Raw genomic sequence first — 22,312 nt, 5'->3', positions numbered from 1 at the left:
ATCATCGCCCCCATGTTGCTGTTAGGATATACAGTGTTTTTCTGGTTCTGCTCATCTCACTCAGCATCAGTTCATCCAAATCCCTCCAGGCTTCCCTGAATTCCCGTCCCTCCTGGTTTCTAATAGAACAGTAGTGTTCCATGACATACATAGACCACAGTTTGCTAAGCCATTCCCCAAATGAAGGACATTTACTGGATTTCCAATTCTTTGCCACCACAAACAGGGCTGCTATAAATATTTTTGTACAAGTGATGTTTTTACCCTTTTTCCTCATCTCTTCAGGGTATAGACCCAGTAGTGGTATTGCTGGGTCAAAGGGGATGCACATTTTTGTTGCCCTTTGGGCAAAGTTCCAAATAGCTCTCCAGAAGGGTTGGATGAGTTCACAGCTCCACCAACAGTGTAATAGTGTCCCAGATTTCCCATATCCCTTCCAACAATGATCATTATCCTTCCTGGTCATACTGGCCAATCTGAGAGGTGTGAGATGGTACCTCAGCGAAGCTTTAATTTGCATTTCTTTAATAATTAATGATTTAGAGCATTTTTTCATATGGCTATGGATTACTTTGATCTCCTCATTTGTAAATTGCCTTTGCATATCCTTTGACCATTTGTGAAAACATAGTTCTTGAGCCTGAGGAGCTCTTGGTCTAATGAGGGAGACAACGTGCAGAGTCATGTAAAAAGACAAGCTATAAACACAGTTGATCGATCAATCAATATTTAGAATGTGCCTACTGTGTGGTAGGCACTGGGGATACCGAAGAATGGAAGGTGATCTTGGATGGGAGTGGGGGGACAGTGGGAAGTGAGTCTTGAAGAAAGCCCAGACGTCTAGTGGTAGAACTGAGGAGGGAGAGCAGCTCAGGAGAAGTTGGTGTGTGTGTGTGTGTGTGTGTGTGTGTAACAACTCAGTGACTTATAGAGGAAATTGGAGGACCAGTTTGGCAAACAAGAAAGAGCCAGGTTGTGAAGCCCCTTTGGGATCGGTGAGATGACCCAGACAAGCTATGGTTCCTCCCTCAGGAAGCAGTGCCCCTGCCACCACATCAGAAGGCGATTGGAGGGCCACTTGTTGTCATGATCTTCCATCATGAAGGATAACTATTATCGTTGGAGGATCAACACTCAGATGTGTCAGGGAGGCTCAAAGGCTGCTCATCTGTCACCTTCCTGAGTCCTTCAAGGAGAGCAAACTGAAGCAATCCATGGACTTAGGCCTGTGATCACCCAGAGAATCCATGCCAGAGACCAAGAAAAAAAGATTTCCTGGCTTCCAGCTCCATTTCTAAGTCCCCTTTCCCTGGAGTTTCATATTATCCCAGAACAATAAGGATATTATGGGTTTGGTTTCCAATGGGCTCCTGAGAAAGGAAAGGGATCTGCTGTGATTTTCAGCTACATTGATTCTGGTGATGTCAGATTACCCAGAGCCACAGATACGCTGATAGGAGATTCCTATCTGTATGAGGAGCATGGGGGGATCACTTTTCCCACTTCACCGAGACTCTCCAGTGTGGGCTTCAATCTGATTTAGCCCAGCTAGCAAACTGTCCATTCCTCAAAGACCCAGATAAGATAGCTTGGCTTTCAGCCCTAACACCCAAGAAGGTTAGTAGTGGGCTAAGGAGGGCAGGACTGCTCCAGGACATGACTGGCAGCTCCGAAAAGAGGACCCAAGGTTTAGAAGAGAATGAGCTAGGGCAAATGTGACTCTCAACTCCTAGTATGTAGTTACCCTGAGAAAAGTGAGCCCTTCATTGGTGACAGGTAGCTGCCTTCTCAACTCCTTTCCATCAAGAGCTCTTTATGCTAAAGGCAATAGATGCCCAGATAGATAAATGAATAGAGGAAGAAAGAAAAGAAAAAAGAAGGGAAGGAAGGAAGGAAGGGAGGGAGGGAGGAAGGGAGGAAAGAAGAGAGGAAGGAAAGAAGGAAGTCTATTAAGTTGGGGAAAATGCCGTTTCTATCGTATGACCTATACTCTGCCATTCCTGGACTCTCTGTTGATAGTCTCGTATGCGGAAATCCAAGCTGGCCTGGAGATTGGCACCAAAGGAGTCTCATTTTCCAGAAGCTCTTTGACCCCCCTGCCTCTTGGACAGAATATGATCCCTTCTGGCTCCTCCATCCCCAACCCTTCCTACTCAGCATCCCACAGTCCTGAAATTAGCCGTGCCTCTTCTCTTCAATTCATGTCTCAAGTATAAGGCCATGGCTGTGGGCAGGATCCCAAATTGCTTGTAGATTGATTGCGTGTTATAAGGGAGAGAGCGGAGGATTGGAGTCAGGGAATCTGGAGTTAAATCCTAGCTCTTTCAGTGACCTTGGCCAAGTCACTTCCCTCTGGGGGTCTCAGTTTCCTCATCTCTCAAATATTACTCTAATAAACTGCCTCCAGGTGGCAAATGACCATGTGAGGGGACCTGAACTTTCCTGAGAAGATGGAGGCTAATCCCACTTCTTGAGGTCAATCAGTCAACTTTAAAAGAGTACTTTGGGAGAGCCACTAAGGCTTAGACATGTTTGCTGGTCCACGATCCCATAGCCAATAAGGGTAAGGGACAGAATTTGGACCCTGGGCATTTTTTTGTCCAGCCCAGTTCTCCAGGCCCCACTAAGTCTCCCTAAAGCTCAGTGATCAGTCTGGGCTGGATGGCCAAGAGACTCCGGCCTTCTCTCCTTTCCCAACTGGAAGGTCCCATCTAGTGATCATGGTTTGGCCCCCTCCTGCCCCCCCCCCCATGAACACAGCCCCATTGCTTCAGCTCTCTGTGCCCCTTGGCATGTGTAGACGCCACCAGACTACAGGAATTGACACCTGCAGCTGTCCTGGCTACTTGCCCCAGACAGCTCAGCTACTGTTAGAAATATCCTCGCAATTAAGGAGTTGTAATTACACAGGACGAGGCAAAGAAAGGGTTTTCTTTGTCAGATCTGAAGTTTTGCCTCAGGCCTTCGAGGGTAATGAGATTCTGGCCTCTGCAGTCCCACTTTCTTTTCTCTCGCTCCCACCCTGCCCCCCCTCCAGGCTCCCCAGGTTGGTGCCAAAGGGGCAGAGGCTTCTGATCCTGGGGAGGGGGCCCATCCCCCCAGTGCCAGTTTCTCCTTGGGGTCTTCCCCCCATTCCCACGGCAAGGTTTTTGCTAGGAATTCGAAAGGGGCTGGTGAATTCCTGCTCTCTCTCCTTCACCTGCCACCTTCCTCTGTCCCTTGACCCCAAGGAAGTCTGGCTAAGCTGTTGTCAGCCCCGGGCTGTGCTTGGGGGCCTGGGAGATTGGTCCCTTACTCCAGTGCCTGCCTTTGGAGCCAGATGGTGGGATCAGTTTCCCCTTATTAAGCTGATGTTGTTTCCTCAGCTTCCTTGTCTTAGCTGGAGGCTAGGGCTCCCTATCTCTCAAGGGCTGGTTTAGAGTCAGAATCACAGACTTTCCACCACAGCACTGGGGAGTCTGTCCATCTCCCAACAAGTGGTCAACCAGCCTCAACTGGGACATGACTTCCTTAGGAATTCTCTCCCACTGTTGGCAGCCCCCCCACTGTCAGAAAGTCCTTCTAACAGGCTGAGATCTGCCTCTCTCTTTTTTTTTAATAAGGCACTAGTTTTATTTTGTTTTATTTGTTAAATATTTATTTATTCTCATTTTGTACAAATAATGTTTTTATACATTAATAAAATATTCTTGTTTAAGAGTGAACAAAATACCCCCCTCCCCCAAAAATATAGACTCACTTGAGCGATAAAGTAAAGGGGAAAGAAAAAAATTAAAATTAAAAAAATAATAATGATAATCGTAGGTGTGGCCAGGTGGTGCCTCTCTTAAATTGACTTCCATTGTTCCAAATCCTGTCCTCCAGAACCAAGGACAAGTAAATATACAGAAGACCCAGATTCCAATTCTGCCACCTGAATGTCACCCTCCGCAGGTCTCAGTTTTCTCAACAATAAAATGAGATGCTGAACTAAATAAAGGGTTCTTAATCTCAGGGTCTGTGGATTTTTTTAAATGTCTTGATAACTCCATTTCAATACGATTTGCTTCCTCTGGAAGTCTTTAGTTTTTCTTGCCTGAGACACTTCATCTCCATCCTCCAGGTATTTCCTCTTTCTATGCCCTCATGCCAGAAATGCTCTCCCTCCTGTAGCTCCACCCTCCACCTTCCTTAACTTCCTCCATGTCTCATCTGAAATCCCACATTTTAAGAGAAGCCTTTCCCATTCCTCAATGTTGGTTCTGTTACCTCCAAGAGGACCGCCAACATATCCTGGCCACAATTGGCTGGGAGATGCTAGTTTCTTCTTGTTTCCCCAGTTAGCCTAGGAGCTCCTTGAGGGAGGGAGGCACAGACTATTTCTGATTTTTCTCTCTCTGTCTCTGTCTCTGTCTCTCTGTCTCTGTCTCTGTCTCTGTCTCTCTCTCTCTCTCTCTCTCTCTCTCTCTCTCTCTGTCTACCTCTGTCTCTGTCTGTTTCTGTCTCTCTCTCTCTGTCTTCTCTCCCTCTGCCTCTCTGTCTCTCTCTGTCTTCTCTCTCTCTCTGTCTCTGTCTTCTCTCTGCCTCTGTCTCTCTCTGTCTCTCTCTGTCTCTGTCTCTGTCTCTGTCTCTCTCTGCCTCTGTCTCTGTCTGTCTTCTCTCTCTCTGCCTCTCTGTCTCTATCTCTCTGTCTCTGTCTTCTCTCTCTCTGTCTCTGTCTTCTCTCTCTCTGCCTCTCTGTCTCTCTCTGTCTCTCCCTTTTTCTCTCCTGTATGTCTCTGTCTCTCAGTCTCTGTCTCTCTTTCTCTCTGTGTCTCTGTCTTCTCTCTGTCTCTCTCTCTCTCTCTCTCTCTCTCTCTTTCCTGAATGTCTCTGTCTCTGTCTGTTTGAGTGTGGGTATGCTTCTGGATTTGACTTTATGCATTTAAAATCAGAATTCTGAGAAAGTATGATTTCCAAAGGGTTCCAGGAAGCCCTATAGGTAACAAGCCTTGGGCAGGAAAGTCTTCAAAGCCCTTTTCAACATCTAAGCCCATGACTCTTTGCTCTTCTGTTGGAAGTCTAACTCCTCTTTCCTGGGGCATCCCCTCTACACTCAACATGCTTCAGTCAACCCTCCGGTGGACGCTACCATCATCTCCTTACTTAGAAACAGAAGCCATGTAGTCAGATGGCAGTCTGAAGCTGGGAGAGCCAGAGTCCATTCTGTCATTTTACAAAGAAAGAAATACCCCCCTTGGTCACAAAGAATCAGAGGCAGGATTTGAACCTCAAATCTTTAACTTCCTTTAATTTCAGAGCCAGGGTTCTCTCCACTGTTCCTGAAAACTGAGGTGTGTTGTAAAATAGAGAAAACCCCTAGGAAAGCTAAAAATATTAGTAATTTGGTAAAGGAGATAATGAGGGTTGGGGGACAATGGTCTGTAATAGGGACCCTCCAATCTAGTAATCTTAGCCTAACAAGACATATCATCTTCCCAGGTCAGTACAACATCCATTCTGCATGACTGGTGCTCTCATTTCTTTGTGTGAATCAGTTAGAGAGAGAATAGTGAGAGTGAGATGACTAAATGTTCATTGCCAGTCACCTTCAAAGAGTGCGTGTATGTCTGCATTGATATACAGACTAATGTGTTTCCAGGACACCTTTCTTGCTGTAGCATTCTCCTGCTCAAGAAACTTCAGTGGCTCCCTAATGCTTCCAAATTGAAATACAAATTCCCTAGTTGGCATTTATACTTTTTTCACCATCTGGTTCCAATCTGTCTTTCCAATCTCATCTCCCATTATACTCCTTAATATATTTTCTGTTCCAGACTAACTCATTGCCATGCTTTTCTCCCCTCCTCCTATGTGGTGATGCTGATGCTGATGCTGATGATGTTTGTTCTTTGTTTTCTAAGAAGACCATGACATCAGGAAGGTGATGCCTTGATATGCCTGTTTGTGTGTGTGTGTGTGGGGGGGGCAGTGCTATGTCACCAGCCTCATTTTATTCTCCAATCTTCTGAGTTCTGTGGCCAGATGTGAATCAGGATCACTGGAGATGGCCCTGGATGTGAGGCAGTCAAAGCTAAATGACGTAACCAAAGTTACATATCTAGTAAATGTCTGAGGTTGGATTTGAACTCAGGTCCTCCTGACTTCAGGACCTGCGTTCAACCCATTGAGACATCTAGCTTCCCATATGTGGTAAATCCTCACTGACCTCCATATCTTTGCAATTTTTATCTCTAGTGCCTGAGATACTCTTCCTTCTCCTGTCCTGATGTTGTAATCCCTAGATCCCTTCAGAGCAGCTGGATGGTGCAGTGGATAGAGAATTGGCTTTGGAATCAGAAGGATTGGAGACTCAGACACTTCCACTTACTGGGTGACCTTGGGCAAAATACCTAATCCAGATTGCCTTTCATCCAGGACCATCTCCAGTCATTCTAATTTATATCTGGTCACTGGACCCAGATGGTTCTGGAGGAGAAAGTGAGGTTGGTGACTTAGCACAGCTCCCCCCCAAATGTCAGGGCATCTCCTTCCTGATGTCATGGTCTTCTTTGAAGGACAAACAACAAGGTCCCTTCAAGGCTCAGTTCTTGACTGGTGATCATGTTCCTCCAGGTCTATGTTTTCTTCAAGGCCCTCTGAGAATTACTTTCTATGTACAGTAGCTGGTTTCTCTTTTTTTTCTCACAGCATCATCAATTAAGAGCTGTATTTGACCACTGATTCCATTGCCCCTCAATTTACAGATGAGGAAACCGAGGCAGGCAGAGGTGATGTGATTTAGTGCTTTTGTTGACTAAGGATCCTCAGCTTTCTTGGAGCCTCAGCTGTGGTATGATCCTCTCTTCTTTGGCCCTGATCTCTGGGTGATCTCCACCTCTTAATATTCTCTCTTTCCTAAAAGTAGGGCTCAGTCTCAGTTTTCTCATCTAGGCCCTGGGAAATAGAGTGTACCCCCCCCCACTAGCTGTGTGGTAGACATAATGCATGTGACTTGAACTGAATTAATTGATGTTGAAAGCAGGAATCTTGCATAGATCTGTGGCCCAGGTCTTCCAGGAGTGGGGGAAGTGGCTGCTCCTAAGCCACCCTCCTCCTTACTACACCAACAAACCAAAGTTAAGCCAGCCGGCTCCCACAAGACCAACGGCAGATTCACTTTCTTCCCCGCCCAAGCCCTCAGATGGTCAAGGCAAAGGAAGGCAGAGCCAACAAGTGGGCAGTGCCCATGCTGGCTGGGCTGACACAGCAACACTAATGAAGTATATCTGTAGTAGACATGGCCACGGGATGAAAACCCAGAGCCTCCCTCCGAGCCAGAGTTGATGGAGACAATGCAGATTGAAGCAGACTTTCTAAAAACTTTATTTTTATTATTTTGTTTTGTTTTGGGTTTTTGCGATGTGGTTCATGTGGGAAAATGTTTTGCATGACCTCAAGTGTCGAACTAAAATCAAAGGGCTCTCCTTCTCCAGGAGGGGGAAGGGATTGGAAGGAAGGAGAGAATTTGGAATTGAAAAGTTTAAATACATTATTGTCATTTTTTTAACCTGTAATGAGGAACCACAGAATAAATAAAGGAATTTTTAAATGAACAAAGCCAAGTGTTTGATAAGGACCCACAGACCTCTCTGGGCCTCCCTGACTTTGTGCCCCTGAACCTGGAGCCCCCACCCCATGCACAGAAACGCCTCCCCAACCACCAGGCTCTGCTTCTGTCATAAGATCCTAAGAGTCAACACCGACCCAAGGAAGGAAGGCTGTGGGCCATTGTCAGGAAGCCTGGCCACAGCTAAGAATGATACAATTGTGCCTGAACCCTCATAGGGTCTGGGGGGGAAAGGGGGAAGGAATCACATGGCTTCCTACTTAAGAGAGAGGGAGGTTCAGCAAGGTAGGAGACAGAGGCAAAATCATTCACGGGCAGAGACAGAGGCCCCCCACACAGCCTCCAGCCGTATCCAGGGCCCGGATTGGCCCAGGCCACCGAGGGCGCAGCCAATCCTCTCCCTGGGAAGCTTGACCATTCATGAAAGCCAGCACCGCTCTGTTTTGCTTAAGAAGAGGAAGTGGGATGGGGGAGGGGGCCTGTGGGGAAGAGGAGGGAGGAGGGGAGGGGGCGGGGAGGGGATTGTGTGTTATCACTTTCTTTCCATCAAGGCCTTCCATTGTGGCCCCAAAGAGTTCCCAACACTGGCCCAGCCTGCCCTCCCCCAGGAAATTCACACTCTCCCTCCCCCCTGGAGGGGGTTTTCCTGGGGGGCTGGGGTCCACCAAATTCCAGGAGCCCCCGGGTTTGGTATTAGAAGGCAAGGGCTGTCTTTTTCAGGAAACGATGGCCATGAAGTCATTTTTTTCCCTCTCTCCCCCTCTGCTGATTGAAATCATCTGTTTTCGGGGCCCTGACAAATGAATTGAACCTTCCTCTGACTCGGGGGCCTTCTGACTTTGAAGCTGGGTCTGTCTATAGGCTGTCTCCCAGACGCACACAATTTAATCTGCTCACTCGCAAGGGCGCACTTTACGTTTCCAGAACTCCAATGAAAGGACCATTTGTTCTCATGATCAAGACCAGCGGCTTATAAAATGTTTATTTCCCAGCAGCTGATAACTAGACCCACAGCGTCCTAGGCCGTGTGATGGCCAAGGGACAGAGGTAGCATTCAAGCCCAAGAAAGTGGTCAGAGGAATCCCACCCTGCCGTGATGGTGGGTGTAAAGCCCACCGGCCAGGCCTCGCACTGGCCAAGGGGATCTGGAGGGCCATGCCAGGCGGGAACTCGCCTGTGGTGACTAAAGGCTTCACAAGCACTTTCCACGTCTGATCTCATTCGTTCTTGGCTCTCCGACCCTGGCAGGATACCTGGAGAGCCCGCCTCGGACTCACCAAGCCCTAGGTCAACGTGTCCCCCTGGCCAGGCTGCTTGATCCACCCAGGATGAAGTGGCTCAAGGTTTTGGCAGGTCTGCTTCAATGCCATTGGTTCATGGTAATCCTATGCATTTAAAAATGGGATTCTGAAAAAGAATCTTGGACTGCAGCAGACTGCCCCAGGTCAAGGTTCAGAACCCTCTACCCCAAGACTCTCGGCTGAAAAGCAGGTACCATCTTGCATTGATGGAGAGAGATTCCAAACTGGGGTACCTGATAGCCGTGAAGTCTCAGACGCTTCTCTCGATACATGCCTACACTCATGTGTGTGTCTCATACATGCACACACATACACACATGCATGTTTGTCTGTGTGCTTGTGAGATCCTGTAACATCTGAGGGTGCCCACCCTGGGTGAAATGTTCTTCCTGGGCTTTTGATCCACAGTCGTTGGGCACTTGGTGGTGAAACATTGTTTTCTTTCTGGGAAATTGCCCCATCTTTTAAGGCCCCATTTGCAGCCTGAGGAAGGAGGAGGATTTCCCCCTGTCGGTGACCCCGGCGTGTTTGGGATCTGGCCACCAGCGTCCCCGGCCTCTCGACTCCAGAAGCAGCTGTCTAGGGCGACTCAGAGAAGCTGCCTGTTCATGCTAATGAAGTGTGAGGCAGCGGGGCCCCTCGCAGCCCACAGCCCTCCTGGCCAGGCTGGAGCAGGCAATCATGCGGACTGTGTCTGCCGGACCCCCCAGGGCTGAGAAAGTCCTGCTTCTCTCCCCCTGGCCCCAGAGTCCAGCTGCAAGGGGACAGACGAGGGGGAGCCTGCAGGAGGAACCAGGAGAATTTCCTCACTGCTGCTGCTGCTGACCAGCCCCACTTGGGCTTGGCCGAGTTCAAGGCCAAGTGGCCCTGGAGGCAGGAGGCCAGCCACACAGCTGTCCAAACTTCTTGTACCTGACCACAGCAGGCCCTCCTTGGTCCTTAAGGCCTGTCAGCAGCTTGGGCTAAGGGCTCAAGGGGGAGGGGAGGGGACTAAAATGGGGACTTGGGGAAGTTGGATGCAAACCGGAGAGGCCCTCCTACATTGTAGTGACCCCTGCAGCAGGTACTACAGTGCCCCTGCCCAGAGCTACTTCCTCCCTAGACCCAGGAGGCAAGCAGAGGTACTGGGCTCTCCTCTGTAGACTTCCAGTCCATCTGAATAGGGTGAAGGGGTCAGGGTCTATCCGTCAGAGTGGGAAGGACCCCGTGACCATCAAGGCCATACTTCCCTTTTACAGAGGAAGCCACTGAGACCCTGGGACGATGGAGCAAATGACAGAGAAGAACAGAGAGACAGAGGCAGAGAGAGAACAAAGAAGAGATGGGGAGAGCAATGAAAAGATCAGAGATAGTGAGAGGATGCTACATGGATGAGAGAGAGAGAATCTACAGAGATAAATGAACAGATCAAATATGGCTGGAGAGAGAGAATCTAAAAAGAGATGAATGGATGAATGGGATGTTAGAAGTAACCTTAGAAGTAATCTAATCCAATCCCCTCACTTTTAAGGGAGTTAAAGCATGCAAGAGAGCTTTGAAAAGCTCCAGGAACTCCATAAATGTGGGCTGCTTTATTAATTTCCAGATGCGTCCATTGAGGCTCAGAGCTCTTCTCTCTACACAGTGATCTATGGTGACCAGTCCTGGACTCACTCTCCCAGACTGAACCCTCCTCAGGATCCTGAGGGAATTCCTCAGGGATCAGTGAAAGCCAACAGTGTCTTGCCACTCTCATTTTCCAAACCTAGAAAGAAGATCCTAATTTTAGAAACTCCCCCTCAACCTCCTCCCCCCGTAAAGGTTCAGCCTGTGGAATGTCCCCAGGTTTTCAATTGGCCCTTTACTCCCAATCTCTTCGGGGGGGGGGGGTAAGGACTCAGGGTCTTGCTTCACCTCCTTCTGAGGCAGAGATCTGGAAAGAACCTCTGACTTGGTGGGGATAGCTTGAGGAGTGGGGGAAGATTCTGGAGTCCCCACTGGACTGATGGGAGCATTTGGTATACCCTGTAAATTGTTGGAAAGGCAAGACAGTATAAAAGAAACTAGCTGGGTGGTCAGCCTAGAATATCCATTTGGCTTCTGATAACATTTTCTCCTTGGATGCTCTCAATATGTCAGGGACATAAGGGGATATGTCCACACACTTGGTCCCTCTCCTAGTTCTGTCTCTGGACAGGTAATGCATCACAAGAAGAAGTTTCCAGGGCTCTGACCCTCCACAAACCCACTGGAGCTGATTCAACATCACTGTCTGTGTCAGAGCACCCCCAGAATTCTGAAAACTGGTCGGAAGAAATGACCCCACCTGGAGACAAAGAGCCCCGCTCTGGTGGCTCTTTGGGACATTTGGGACTGTGGGTCACAGGATCAGAGTTGAAAGACTGGAAGGAACCTCTAAGAGCATTTAACCCAATCCCTTCATGTTACAAAGGAGGAAAAGGGGACCCAGAGATTGTAAATCATTTGTCTGGGGTGAGATGAGCAAGAAGTATAAATCAGAATCCAAATGAGTACTCAGGTCCTCCAGCTACAGAGCTCGAGGTTTCCTCTGTACCCTAGAAAAGAATAAAGTCCAATAGGAAAGCCTGCAGATATTCTCTAGGGGCCAGACAAAAGCAAAACAAAAAGCCCCTGCCTTCAGGAAGCTAACATCCTCCTGGGGAATTCTGAAAGGAAACCTTCTAGGACTTGCATCATAATTTGAGAAGAGAAAAGGCACAAATGACTAGGGGGCTGTAAGAGGGGCTTCTTAGAGGAAGCATGTAGGTTTTGAGCCTTGAAGGATGAATCCAGGAGGAGGGAAGGCATTGATGACCTTTAACAGATATTTGTGGATTAGAATCCTCTTCTTGATGCTGGAGGGAGTCAGCACTGACATGGCTTGTTTCCTGACCAGATCTGTGAGTTCCTCGGGGTACCCTTCTAATCTCTCACTCCGGGGTGCTGAGTTCTCTGGGACAGTGAAAGGCATGGGTCAGAGGAAGGCTTGATGGGGGTTCCTGATGTTGAGGACCAAGGCCAGCTTTCTTCTAGTCTGGCTTTCTGAGGTGTGGAAGGCATAGGGATTGCTCCACTATTGGGGACCTATTTGTGTCCAACCTTTGGCGGTCCCACACCTTAACTCCAACACAGGAATACCATGTCGAAGAACAACCACAACCACCCAAGTAATATTGATGACCAATAATACTATGGAGTGCTATGAAAACAAGACAAAGCACATTACATCCATCACCTCATTTGATATATAAAGCTTCTACTTGGGGTAAGAGCAAGCAGGTGACTCCCTCCACACCCCCCCCCTCCCCTTTACAGATTCTCCAGAGGGTGCTTAGGACCACACACAGGATAATCGATTGAAGGACTTCAGTGGTGACTTAATCTAGCCCTCTTATTTTGCAGCCCAAGCTGGTAAAGGAATTCACTCAATGTTTCAGAAGAAGTGTTGGAAGTGGGATCTGAACCCAGACCTTCCATTCTCTATCCACTGGACCTTAGGCCATCCAACCAGTCTATGCTGGCAACTCATTTTTTCCTGGCTCCAAGTTCAGCACGCTATCCACTGTACCCCACTGCTCTCTTGCTGATTGAAGAATGAATGGATGAGTCTACCTCGGTGACTTTCTACAGCTCTCAGAAGCCAAGGTCAGCTTCCTGGACAATGGACACCCTTTTCTAGGCTGAAGGCAAAGGCATTCAGCCTGCCCTGGGAATCAAATTGCCTTCTCTGGGTGCAGCAGAAATCTTGAACTGAAAGTGGACGCTCACCTCCATGCCAAGATACAGTTCATTCTTTCTAGCAACTTCTCCAGAAACTGTGTACATTGAGCAATCCAGAGCAATAGCAGCCTAACCCTGAGTGTACCCCCCCCCACTATGCCAACCCAATGTTACCCTTGGGTGAAGTTTCCTGACTACAGATAGAAGAAAAATGGCTAGAAATGGGGAGCTGCACTTGCTTCCTCCCTCATTCTAGTGCAGAAGAGAAAGGAAGGTCTAAAAGGTTGTGTGGTTTGTGCCCAGCTCTTTCCTATCTTAGGGAGAGACTGTTCTAGTTACCCCTGGGCTGGGTGTGGTGGGACCAGAAAGGGAATCCTGGCTCTGGAAAAGAAGGCTGTTAAATGAGAAACTGAAGGACAGACAAAGAAACCCAGAAGGGACTTTTTCTTCAAGGTCGCTAGCCTCTGCACCTTCCCCCTCTTCCCAGTCTACCCCTGGGGTTATGTGGGGATCACCAATCTCCTGCTTCTGCAGCTGGCACATGATCTAAGGGGAGCTTTCATGGGGCCTCAAGACTCTGGACCCTGAGCCTTGTCCAGTATCTCTGCCCTGGGGAGCCTTCTTAGAGGCCAATGGACAAGGTCAGTGAGGAGAGGATGACACCAGTCAGGAGCATCAGGCTTTGAGGTTAACAAAACACTTTACAGACATGATTCTCCACAACCCCCCATAAGGAAGGTGCTATTATTAACCCTAAGTTACAGATGAGGAAACTGAGGCTCAGGGAAAGGACTGGCTGGATCTGGGTCCCATAATGCAGTTTCTCCTGACACCCAGCTCTTCCTGATCACTGCCATCCCCTTCTCCTCGGATGGTTTTGGGGAGTCCAGGCATCTGGACAAACAGGGCCAAGGCCCTTATCCATTCTCCGATCAGGCTCCCAAAGGGACTAACTCGTGTCTCTGGGGATGCTTCATGGACATCCTAGAAGAAGGGTCTGATTTGTCCCTCAGAGGAAGCTGGACCCTTCCCACGGTGCATACGTGCTGGTGGCTTCATTTATCAAAAGCCCCAGAGTGAAGGGCTTCTAGAGGCAAGGGACAAGCTTGGGGTGGACTTTGGATTCAATGGGCATAATCTACCTCTTTTAGCAGCTGCAGGATCTTGGGCCAGCCTTGAGCCAGGTGCTTGGCTGGGCAACAGGGATGGGTCTGTCTCATGGGAACCCAATCATTCCAGTCTTCCTGCTAGAGACCCAAGGTACATCTGGCTCTGGGGTCAGCAGCAGCCCACCTCTGAACCTCTCAGAATAGCTCTCTCTTCCTCTGGTTGAGTCGGGGTGGGGGTGTGGGGCAGCACATGGACTCTGCAGCCCAGCCACCCTCTGGGGCCTGATGGTTGGGAGGCCATCCCAGTGGGGCCCAGTGGCCGCATCCGGCCCCAACTTCCTCAGCAGCTCTCTGGCCCTTCACTTATTAAATAATGCACATTGTTGGAGCCTTAGTCATAGCAGGAGGGCCAGATAGTTCCTGCATTAGTCAGGGGGTGCCTCCCTCCCCCTGCCCTCTCGGGGATTGCCCTCTGGCTTTCATTCACTGTTTGTTATTTTTCCAAGAACTTTCACTTTTAGCTGGTGCCCGAGCCCACCCTGGAGGCTCTGAGCCCAGCCCAACCAAAGCCCTGGCAAAGAGACCAGGCCGGGCCCCTGGGCTGCAGCAGATGGGTGGGCGGACAGACGGATGGACAGCTGGAGAGATGGACACCCCAAGGGCTTGAGTGCTTGCCCAGGAATGACTCACTGCCCCTGTGCACTCTGGAGCTTGCCCCCCAGATTCAGAAGCCCTGAGACCGTTTCCTGTAGATAAGAGATAAATGAAAGGCCAACCTGTCAGGGGGAGAAGATGACAGCCGCGAGGTCTGATAGGGTTTCCTTCACGGCCCCCTTCTTCCTCAGTGACCATGCCAAGCCCATTTGCAACCACACTGAGGGATTTCCTCATCGAAATAAACTTCCTCCCGTGTTATCTGCAAGCTTGGCATCTGATTGGAAGACTTCTTCCTTTTTTTTCCTGAGTTTTCTGCTATTCTGGCTGCTGATCAGAGTGCCAGAGATCGGGGAGGACCCCGGAAACCTTTGGGGACCAAGACCCAGGTGAACAGCCCCACTGAGTATATTTGCAAGCAGGGTCACCTGGAGAACTCAACTCTCAGGAAGCTTTTGCTGACCTCCAGCCTAAGATAACTTTTTGTATAACATTGGTATTCTGGCTCTGACCCTAAGGTCCCAGCCTCAGACTGGAACCCCATTTGGATTCTAACTCTGCTCTCTGGGGCCAAGCAGAAAAAAATTGAACCCCCCTCCCATGGGACAGTCCTCCACCTATGGGAACCTATTTCCCCATACATGGTCCCTTCACCTGGGCTAATATTCTTCTACCACCCTTCCCATCATGGCTTCATGGAAGTCATTGCATGTTTGGTTTTGTCCAACCTGAGCAGCCTCATCTGGAACCATTTCACCTGTTGAATGTCTTCCCTAAAATGTGCTCTCCAGGACTGAGTGTCCACCTCCAGATGGAGTCTGACCAGGGCAGACGGTGGTGTGTGACCACACACCTGATCCTGGAGGCTCCTCCCCTTTCATGTAACCCCGGGTGACTCTAGCTGTTGGGGGCTGCCTCATGACCCCATTGCCATAGGAAGTTTCCCACTTCCTTGTCCTGAGCTGTTTCCCTTTTGTAACAATCATCCTTTTTTTTTTTTAATCAGACCCAAGGGAGGATTCCCCTTGAGCAGCAGGGATTGATGTATCCTGTTACCTGGGAATCTTGACCAGTTGGTTCTCTCCTACCTGCTAACCCCCACCTCAGACACTCGGCTGTCCAGGTAAGCCCATCTTTCTGAGGTCACATAGTCCAGCTTTGGGTAAACCCATTCCTTAGTAGGACAATACATTCACAAGGAAGATAAAGGAAGTTACAGGCTCAAGGTCACCTTAATGGTTCTTGGCTATTAAAGGTGAGGTCTGTAGGACCATGTAGTTAGTTACTCCTTAGAAGTGTGATCTGAGGGTTGCTTGGGAGAAGAAAAGTTAGTGGAGAGCAGTGATGTCTTAGATACAGAGACCATTAGAACTGAAAAAAACTGTAGAGATTATTCATTTGAGTCCTGAACCTTGGCTGGGGGGGCGAGGTGGAGAAGGGGAGGATTGTCCAAGGTTACATTGTAAATAAGTTAAAGGCAGATGCTAAGACTTGAACTCGGGACTCCAGATGAACAAAGAGTATGCCGATTATGTTGGGTATGCAATTGTTGGTTTAAATTCCTCAGGGGTTCTGAGCAGCTGTCTTCCAGGAGGACATGTCAGGGGCTGGGGGAAGCAGAGAGAGTACTGCAAAGAAAGCCACACCCTAAAAAACTACATATCCCCAGCCCTGGATGAAGTCTTTTCTTTATGCCCGTTTAGAGAGGTGGTAGACTGAACCTTCTTCCAGAAGCTGGGGAGGAGCAGGAGAGGAGGACTGTGCAAAATAAGCAGCCTGCTATACTGGTTGGGGGTCTGAGTTCAAATCAGCCCATGACTTCCCTTTTCAGTGGAGTTTCATCGGGTCATCTTTTAAGGTTCCCTCTGGGTCTAAATCACTCCTTCTATGGGATGATTTGAGGAGGGATGTAGAACCCTAACAAAGATAGGAATTAGGGAAGGATTTTTGGAGGGTATAGCAGCCAAAATGAGCCTAGACTAATGTAAGGGATCCAAAAGGGACTCAGGGGAGGAGAGAGTGCATTCTAGGCTTGGAGGTGGAAAATGGACTATTCCTGGAGGTGAAAGACAAGACTGGTGGACACATTCAGAAAACAGCAATTAGACCCAAGAGCAGCCTCAAGGTCCAAAGGAGGCAGATTCATTGAGGTGAGTAGCTTTAGGCAGAACCAAATAGACAGTGGGGTGCTCAATAAATGCTATTTAAATAAATGGCAATGCCCCCCACCCAAGACAAAGGGGGTTGACAAGAGGAAAGGGTGTTGTAACCTGGGAAGCACCAGAATAATTGGAACTTAGACCATGTTGGTCCAAGTGGTGGTCCATACAGAGTATGGGACGAGTCAGTCCTAAAATGGGATTAATTTGAGTCACAATCTCCCTGTGTGACCTTTGAGTTGTAAAAATGGAAGAGTCTAGAGCCATGGAATCTTGGATACTAAATCCAAAACCATAACTAGGGCAGGGCAGCTGGAATGTCGCCCCAAGGAGTTACAGACCTTCGGCAGGTTTAATATTTCAGTTTTTGTTTCTCTCAGTTTAATCAATTCTGTGATTTCATTGATAGAGAAAACTCCAGGGGAGCAATTTTCTCCACCAAGGTAGGTAGACACCTTCTCTCAACTATGTATCTCAAGGAAGTACCTGGGACATTGAGGAAAGGCCAGGGGTAAGACTTGAAGCCAGGTCTTCCTGGCTATCTCTCCCCATTATCAACTTTCAGTTCCTAATTAGCAGCATGAGTTAGTTAAAATCGGAAGTTGTCAGAAGGCAACTGATAGAGACTCCCTAGGCATGTACTCTAATCCCAGGAGGCAGTTGGATGATCTCTGTGTACCAAGTTTGGAGTTAGGATGATCTGAGTTCAAGCCACTGATGGCTTCCCTGGCTCATCATTGCAAGAGGAATTCTTGCAGCATTTCCCCTTGGGTCTTGAATTAAGAATGACTGAGACTGAGCACTGGAGGGAACCTCCAAGGTCATCTAGATTACAGATGAGGAAGCTGAGGCCCAAAGGGGATGGCACCACACCCATGATCACACAGCATGCCAGGGCAGTGCCAGAACCATCTGATATGATAGGGCCCATTTCTCATGCAGGCTCCAAGGTAGGGACGGCATTTTCTTCCCTTCATTAATGAGGAGGTAGAGGAAGGAGAGACTTGTCTCCCTCCACTGTCTGACTTCCCCCCTTTCCCAGGAGACACTATCACCTCCCAGTCAGTATTAATCGGGGTGAGCAGACATTCCCTTTTTTTCTTCTCTTCCTCCCACCACATACCATGTCCCCCTCAATGGGGAGTAGGGAGAAGGAGTGAATTTCCATCATGTCTGGGCCAGAGGATTGGAGGAGGGGGAGGCAGACTTGGTTCAGCGCTTTGCTCAGTGGCTCTTATCATTGGGGTAGATAGACCCTGATTGTTGGCATGGGCGGGCAACAGCCAGGACATTGAGACAGCTAGTTAAGAGGCTCCGACTACTGGCCTAGACAAGAAGGGTTCATTAATTTTTGGGTTAGGAAAGTCTCTCCTAATCCTTTCCCTGGCAGATAACCCAACTCCAAATGGAAGTGAAGATTGATTGAACTTACAAAGTCAAGTGACATACTTGGATATGAGTCATTTCTAATTAGCACATTACTTTTAAGCCAATGCAGTTGTTCTTATAAAATGCATTTCCCTCAGTAGGTTAAACATTCCCCCCCCCCTTCAAATTATCACCATTAACTTATTGAGCAATTCTCTTCACCTTAGACTGTGTCAAGAGAAACTTCAATTCCAAAGGGCCCCAAAAGACCCCAAATGGCATGCGAACAGGACCTCACTTTCACTGGCTTCATTAGGAAGTTCAATAACTTTTCTTTTCAGTGAACTCTCTTCAAGGGTCAAAACCCCAGTTCTGGAGCACAAAGGGACCTTAGAAACCATCCCATCCAAACTTTCTCATTCTGTAGATAAGGACACACAAAGAGAGACAGAGGGCAGGTGACTTATCCAGGGTCACCCAGCTAGACCTGTGGAAGTCTAGATTTGATCCAGTGAGTCTCCCTGCTGCCCCAGGGCCAAGGGGAAAACTATTCCTGCTCCATTTCTGCTTCCCTCCCATCCTGATAAATTCCCACAAGGTAAACTGAGGAAGAAAGAAGAGAGTATTGATAATTGGGGATTGGAGGGATCAGGAAAAGCTTCCAGTGGGATGGGTGGGGAAGGAGAGGATGTCCAGAAATGACTCTAATGTAAGAGCAAAAGAGAAGTGAAGGCAGAACCTCTACCAGGTCCAGAGAGCCTGGGTGTCAGGCACAAGCTCCCAGGAGATAGAGCTGGGGGAAGTCTTAGCACCCTCTACCCCAACTCTCATTTTGAGAGATGAGGAAATGGAAACCCAGAGGAGAAAAGGGCCTGGAGAAAGGTCACAGAAGCAGGATCATAGATTTGAACCTGGAAAATCAAGTTGCTCAATTCCTTTATTTTACAGATGAGGAAACTGAGGCCCAAGATCACTCAGGTAAGTGGAAACAGTTGGCATTTAACCATATCCAGTAGCTCCTATCCCACACAACCCCTCAAAACTGCCATTTTTAATGGCTCAGGTAGGCAAAAGATGAAGTTGCCCCCTTCAGGGACTGGCTCAAGAAATTCTAGTAGCCCTAGGACACAGGTACTCTGGAGCTGTCCCCACCTAGTTCAAAGGAAGAGGACCTGAGGCAGCAGCTGCTTCCATAGCCTAGCTCTGGGCTCACCAGGCAGGAGACATGAGGCAGTGGAGGGCCTTTCTGATGACACACTTGCCTTCTAACTGTGCAGCCCTCTGGGAGCCTTTGGAGTAGGCTTGGAGCTTTCAAAAGAACAGGTCCCACTCAAACTAGCCCTTCCTCCTTGGCCCCCAGACTGGAGTGGATGGGAGTGGACAAGGGCCAAGTAAGCATGTGGACTCAGGAAAGCTGGTCAGAGTTCTGCCGAAACAAGAATTCATCCTTCTAGTGAAGGACCCCAGGCAGCCCCTCTTTCTGGGCTGCAGGAGGGACCCAAAAAGCCCAATTATTTTTACCCCTCTCCCCCACCCCAAGAAACCCACACTAGGAAGTATCTCTCTCCAGTTTCATCCCTGGGTCTTTTTTGTCTCAGTTCTCTTGTCTCCATCTATCTCTGTTTCTTTCTTTCTTTCTTTCTTTCTTTCTTTCTTTCTTTCTTTCTTTCTTTCTTTCTTTCTTTCTTTCTTTCTTTCTTCCTTCCTTCCTTCCTTCCTTCCTTCCTTCCTTCCTTCCTTCCTTTCTTTCTTTCTTTCTTTCGGTTTTTGCAAGGCAAACAGGGTCAAATGTCTCTCTATGTGTCTGTCTGTCTGTCTGTCTCTTTCTCCCCCCATCTCTCTGTCTCTCTCTTCTCTGTCTATCTGTCTCTCTATTTATCTATATATGTGTGATTATGCATATACAATTTCTAATTTGTTTTAATTTCTGGCTATATTTTGCATTTTTCTCTAATTTTTAAAATGTAAACTCCCTAAGACTAGAAGCTAGTTTTGGCTTTGGCTTTGTGTCCCTACCATCTATCATAGTACCTTACACATAGTGGCTCTGACATGTGTGTTGACTTGAATTAAATTGTCTCCACCTTAATGCATCCCACCCCATTCAATTAAATATAGTTCATAATTAAACCTGACGCCCTTGTTGAGTCCATTTAGTCCAACCCTCCCATTTTACAGATGAAAAAACTGAGCCAGTGTCAGAACCTATCCCTATAGTCAGATCTTGGACTGGAAGAGTTCTTCATCAGACATCGAAGGTGGAAAAGACATAGAACGTGACTTCCTGTGGGTTCAGGTTGTTTCCGTTCAGTCCAACTGTCATTGAGTTGGCACCTGGTGAATTCCTTCTTGGACTCTAGGCTTCCTCTAGCCAGCACAGTGATTGTCACTGCATAGACCTGGCCTCTAGAGCTTATGGTCTAATGGGTCGAGGGGCAAAAAAGGGTCAAAGAAACACATTCCTCCTGTCTCCCCAGACCCTCCCAGGGCCCAGAGCCCCTGTTCACCTGCGATTTTCTGCTGTCTGGAACACATCTGTTGGAGGGCCCACGTGGTTCGCCCTTTGTCGGCCTTTTTTCATGAGGTGGCCGCAAAGCTACAAATTTGCTATAAAATTCCTCGTAAGACCCAGGGTAGCCGGCAATGTCTCTAAAGCCTGGCCTTTCATCTTTACAACACTGTAAAAAAACGGGCCATGAGAACCTGAGCATTCCCTCCCCTCCTCCCTACTTTGTGAACAAAGACCCCTTTTTAATTTTCGAGGAGAGGTCGGCATCGAAGAATGCCTCCTGCTTGGGCAGCTGACTACCTGCTGCTGAGACAAATCTCTCCAGGGGGCCAGAAGGGGGACTGCCCTTAGCCCTGAGACCTCTAGGCCCATCCATGATGTGTGACCCAGGCAAAGTCTGTGCTGCTGATCTCTATCAAATCATATGGTAACTGAGTGGGTTCAAACCATCCCCTTGGTCAATGCTTGGTGCATACCTTCTTGGGCTCTAGGCTTCTTCTAGTCAGCATATAAGTAAGCATTTATTATACTCCTACTGTGGGTAAGCCTAGATGCTAAGCAATGAAAAAGAAACTCTCCTCCTTCAATAGATCTGCAACTCTTCCAACGTGGCTATTATCTCCACAGGTGCAGATAGTGGCCCATTCACATAATTTTTTAGGGGGACCTTTATCTTAGGGTGACTGGGCTGAGGGTCTGGTGCTCCCCAAACCTGAACAACTATTTTCCTTGACAGCTAGTGAATAAAGCTCTAGGTCTGGAGTCAGGAAGTTCTGAGTTCAAATCCAGTTTCAGACATTTATCTAGCTCTGCAAACCAGGATAAGTCACTCAACCTTTCTTATTCTCAATATCCTCATATGGAAAAATGGGGATCAAAATGGCCCCTTACCAGAGTTGTTGAGAAGACCTAATGAGCTAATGTATTTATAAAGCACTTTGCAAACCTTAAAATGCTATGTAAATTATAATAATAATAGCTATCATTATTATTAATTATTATTTTTATTATCATCCTATAGCAGTTCTAACAATTAGCTAACCCTTTACTTGAAGACCTCCAAGGATGGGGAGCTCACTACCTCCCAAAGCAACTTACTCTACTTTGTGGTGGTCCCAGTAGCTGCAAGTTTCTTGGGACATCAAGCCTAACATGATCTCTTTGCCCCTTTCCCACCTCCCTTCTGCTTCTGCCTCTGAGGTTAAACAGAACAAGCCCAATTCGTCTCCACTTCAAGATGTCCATCAAGTCCCCAACTCCACCCCCAACTCAGTCTTCCCTTCTCCAGGTTAACCATGCCCACTTCCTTCAGCCCAACCTTCTAAGGTAGAACCATGCAGGCCTTTATAGTCTTTGTCCATTGATCCTGGCCTCCATTCTCTTCTCCAGTTTATCCATGTCCTTATCCATCCAGAACTGCTAAAAAGCTAAATAAGAAAAGTCTATGACTTCTCAAAGCTTAAATCATCTCCTGGGGCCTCCTGTCCATCAGAAAATAGCTGATCTCTGAATGTGTATTCTAAGAAATGAGGAAAGGTCAGCTTCAGAAACACCTCAGAAGACCTGGATAAACTGATGCAAAGGGAAGGGAGCAGAACCAGGAGGAGAATTTGTAATATTGTTACATTACATTGTTGCAACATTGCAACAACTTTGAAAGACTTAGAAACTCTGGTCAACACAGGGACCACCCACCACTCCAAAGGACTCATGATGAAGCATGCTGCCCTCCTCTGCATCCATATGTGTTTATAGATATATATTTTTCACATGTCTACATATCCATATTCACATGTGCATGCATATTGATGAGGATAATGTGGAAATTTGCTTTGCTTAACTATACATGTTAGATATATGGGTTTTGTTTTTTTCTGTCTTAGTGGTGGATAGAGGAAAGGGAG

The sequence above is a fragment of the Macrotis lagotis genome, chromosome 3 (assembly GCF_037893015.1).
Source record: "Macrotis lagotis isolate mMagLag1 chromosome 3, bilby.v1.9.chrom.fasta, whole genome shotgun sequence".
In the NCBI taxonomy this organism is placed as follows: Eukaryota; Metazoa; Chordata; class Mammalia; order Peramelemorphia; family Peramelidae; genus Macrotis; species Macrotis lagotis.
Note: the sequence above shows the minus strand (reverse complement) of the source record.